This window comes from Spea bombifrons, chromosome 1, assembly GCF_027358695.1.
Source record: "Spea bombifrons isolate aSpeBom1 chromosome 1, aSpeBom1.2.pri, whole genome shotgun sequence".
In the NCBI taxonomy this organism is placed as follows: domain Eukaryota; kingdom Metazoa; phylum Chordata; class Amphibia; order Anura; family Pelobatidae; genus Spea; species Spea bombifrons.
The window spans coordinates 57,546,434-57,550,776 of NC_071087.1; positions in this window are offsets into that span (position 1 = coordinate 57,546,434).

Sequence of the window (4,343 nt, forward strand, 5' to 3'; positions counted from 1 at the left end):
TAGGCATCTTTGTCACTAAACATGGGACCATGGTAAGTTATTTACTGACAAAGATGCCTATGGGAAACTGGGGACAGAGTTTGCCTTTGCCCCCAGTTTCCCATAGGCATCTTTGTCACTAAACATGGGACCATGGTAAGTTATTTACTGACAAAGATGCCTATGGGAAACTGGGGACAGAGTTTGCCTTTGCCCCCAGTTTCCCATAGGCATCTTTGTCACTAAACATGGGATCAAAGATGCCTATGGGAAACTGGGGACAGTGTTTTCCTTTGCCCCCAGTTTCCCATAGGCATCTTTGTCACTAAACATGGGACTATGGTAAGCTATTTACTGACAAAGATGCCTATGTGAAACTGGGGAGAGTTTGCCTTTGCCCCCAGTTTCCTAAAGGCATCTTTGTCACTAAACATGGGACCATGGGGAGCTATTTAGTGACAAAGATGCCTATGAGAAACTGGGGACAGAGTTTGCCTTTGCCCCCAGTTTCCCATAGGCATCTCTGTCACTAAACATGGGACCATGGGGAGCTATTTAGTGACAAAGATGCCTATGGGAAACCGGGGACAGAGTTTCTCACCAGTTTCCCATAGCCATCTTTGTCCCAGCCTCCCGTTGCCAACCATGCCCCCAGTTTGTCAACTTACCTGACTGAAGACACGCGGCCTGACAGTGGACTCTGCTGAATTCCCGCTGCCAACTTTCTCCACCCACTTCACTGAACGGGGCTGGCACCGCCCCACAAAGGTAATTGAGCCGTTCTGACGCCGCCCACGAATGTTATTGAGCGGCGCCGGCTGACTCAATTCAATTTCAAATCGACAGGGGCGGCATTTTAAGAATCCACCCCTGTCGATCCGAAATAGAATTGAGTCAGCTGGCCAGCGCGACTCAATAACCTTCGTGGGTGATGACAGCCCCGTTCAGTGAGGTGCACTGTCCCGGATTGAATCCGGGACATCTGGTTCCAAATTCGGCGGGGGGGCAACAGGGGGGGCAAAGAATAACCTAGGGGGGGCAATTGCCCCCCCTTGCCCCCCTGTAGCGACGCCACTGCATACATATATACAAACATACATACGTCCGCCCTCGCTTACCTCTCCAGCAGCTTTCTCTTCAGCTGCTTGCACACTATGGCCCCCTGCACATACCTGTGCTTCTTACTTACTTGCAGTTTGAGTCGGAAGTCAAAATAAGCATCAATTTCTCGGAAAGACGATCTAGAACGTTAGAGAACATTCTTCTCCCAGTATATTTTGTCTTGGCTTAAGGCCATAGGTGATTATAAGTGTGGCCTTCAGTTTTTTTGTTGTGCCATTTTCACATTAGTAGTGTATGGTTTCTACAAACCATGCACTACTATGGTTTTTACACAAAGTCATATTATTTGCTTCTGATGTATAGAAAGTAATAGTGAGATATTTAAGTTTTATTATTGTTTGGGTGTATTTAATTTACTAGTGTGATATTTAAGCTCTATACATGCCTTTGGGGTTTGATCCCAGTTAAGAATGTTTTAAAACCCAGTTAACATGAAATTTTAGAGCTGGTGGTTGAGGCATACATTTAAGGGGATGTTGATGAGTTTTGAATAATAGTATTTACGGATATGCTCACTTGGTTTGCCTCCTATCACCCAAATCAGTGGATATCTCCTGTTATTAGCATAAATTTGGTAATTTTAAATAGACGGGCTGCATCTTTTATTAAAAGATACACTTTATAGACAAAAGTATTGGTACACACCTCTTAATTATTGAATTGAGGTGCTTTAATCAGACCCATTGCTACAAGCGTATAAAATCAAACTTTACCTGCCTGACTGCATTGTGCCAACTGTAAAGTTTGGTGGAGGAGAGATAATGGTATGGGGCTGTTTTTGCTTCAGCATACAAAGACATTTTGGACAATGCTATGCTTCCAACTTTGTGGGAACAGTTTGCCCCAGTGTATAAAGGTCCATAAACACAGTCTTAGATGAATTTGATGTGGAAGGACTTGACTGGCCCGCACAGAGCCCTGACCTCAACCCTTTGAACATCTTTTGAATGAACTGGAACAGAGATTGCGAGCCAAGCCATCTCGTCCAACATCATTGCCTGACCTCACACATGCTCTACTGGATAAATAGGCAAATATTCCCACAGAAACACTCCAAAATCATGGGGGAAGCCTTCCCAGAAGAGTGGAAGCTGTTATAGCTGCAAAGGGGGGACGAACTAGTAATTAATGTCTATGCACACATTCACCACACACTCACCTAAGGCCAGTCCATGTCTGGGGGAGGGAAGCCGCTCTCGCCATAAATGCTCCAGCTCCCCTCTCCGGGACACCTGTAGTGATGGTAAAGTCCCCGTCCCTTCCTTGGCACTGCCTCATGTTGGCTCCGCTTCACATTACTCACTCAGTTAACCGTGTCTGTCTTATTATTGGTTAAGAAGTGATGTTACGAGGTTGGCGCATAGGCCCCAGATGTACTGCCTGGGGCGCCCCAGATGTGCTTCCTGGGATTTTCTAAATTAATATTGAAATCTGTTACCCCTCCAAACTCCCAAAGTACTTCTAATATAGTTGGTGGATATATTTTGCTTGAATCAAGATGAAAACACAGGGCAAGCAATCAGCCCAGACTAAAGCCAGATCATTTTGTGGCATAAGGTTGTCATTAAGGATCCTAAATGCGTTTCCATTGTTGTATCAACTTGTATGTATATGAGCATAGCGATGTCTAATTTCGGCACACTTATTTGCAGGGCCGGCAGACCAACATTCAAATCAGCCGCTGAGCGGCTGCGAGCGAGATTGAAAGCGGCCGCCGGGCCGGCTTCTTCTTCAGCTGCTGGCACCGCTAAGGAAGTTAAAGGGGCCCGGCCCCTTTTAAGACGTGGAACGAAGTGCTGAGGCACGGCCATTGGGCGGTGCGGTGCGTGGACGCCAGCCCCTTTAACTTCATGAATGCCGGCCTCAACCCGCTGCCCTCACCAGACACCAGGGAGTCAGAAGCAGTGGTAAGTCGGGGGGTTAAAAGGGGGCATAAGGCATTTCTGCCATTCTGCCTCTAGAAATGCCTTTTAGCCCCCCATATGCTACTCTGCCTCCAGAAATGCCTTATACTCCCCTAAATGCCACTCTGTCCTATGATATGCCTTTTAACCCCCTATATGCCACTATGTCCCATGATATGGCCCTGGCATATAGGGATATAAGGCTTTTCTGGAGGCAGAGTGGCATATAGGGGGTTAAAAGGCATTTCTGGAGGCAGAGTGGCATATAGGCCGGTATAAGGCATATCAGGGAGGCAGAGTGGCATATAGGGGGGGTATAAGGCATTTCTGGGGGCAGAGTGGCAAGCCTGGGGGCAGATGTTCATAACTGGGGAGGGGGCAGGTTGGCAAATAAAAGGAAATAAAAACAAAAAAAAAATTTTTCTCAATCACAGCTTTTATTAAATATGAAAAAAATAGTTTACATGAATTAATAAGAAAATAAAAGTTTCTTACAAGAATATCGTGAAGAATAATGTGATCCCTGTTTTGTTCCACTGAATAAAATGGAACTTTTTCATCTAAACATTTTTGCAGTAGCAAATGTTTTGATTCCATTATGTCTAATGTATTTCATTTATTAGGCCTTTTAACACTTTTTTCTGGATTCTATAACGTATACCATGCAATTTTAATCCAAAATCCCTGTGTTGATTCCCTTTACTTTAAAGATAAAAAGTACATTTTTAGGGATGCATTGTCTTAGAGAGGACAAATTCTATTTTGGTATATATCACTTTTCAAAATGTCCCATGTCATTTAAAATTTCTGCCCAATATTTGGAGAGTAATCAGACCAGCCAACTATCAAAGGCAGGATTACCTGGCCAAATCCAGACTACTGTGAACTATGTGAAACACATTAAACGTCCTGAAAATGGTCATTTACAAACTTATCATTTAGTAAGCAAAAGTTTTGAGAGAAGCTAAAGCCCCATGGAATAGTACAATTATGTGCTCCCCTTATGTCATAAATATTGGCACCTTAATAAAAATACCCATGAAAGAGTCCCATAACTTTTAACCATGATCAGCATTCATTACTCGGCGAAAGATCCCTTTTAGAACAATAAAAGGTGACTTTTGAACTGCTAACTAAAATCTCCTAGTCAACTACAGCCCAAGAGACAACTAATTGCCATTATCAGAGCAAAGGGCGATGTAGCAATCACTCCATTCAGCTCCAGGGCCAGAGGTTAGAAGACATTTCTGCACAAGCAGAATTTGGGAGGGGTGAGATGATTCAGGAGGGGCAGGGAATAAGGGGGGGGGGGAGTGACCTGGAGAAAATAGGAAGTCA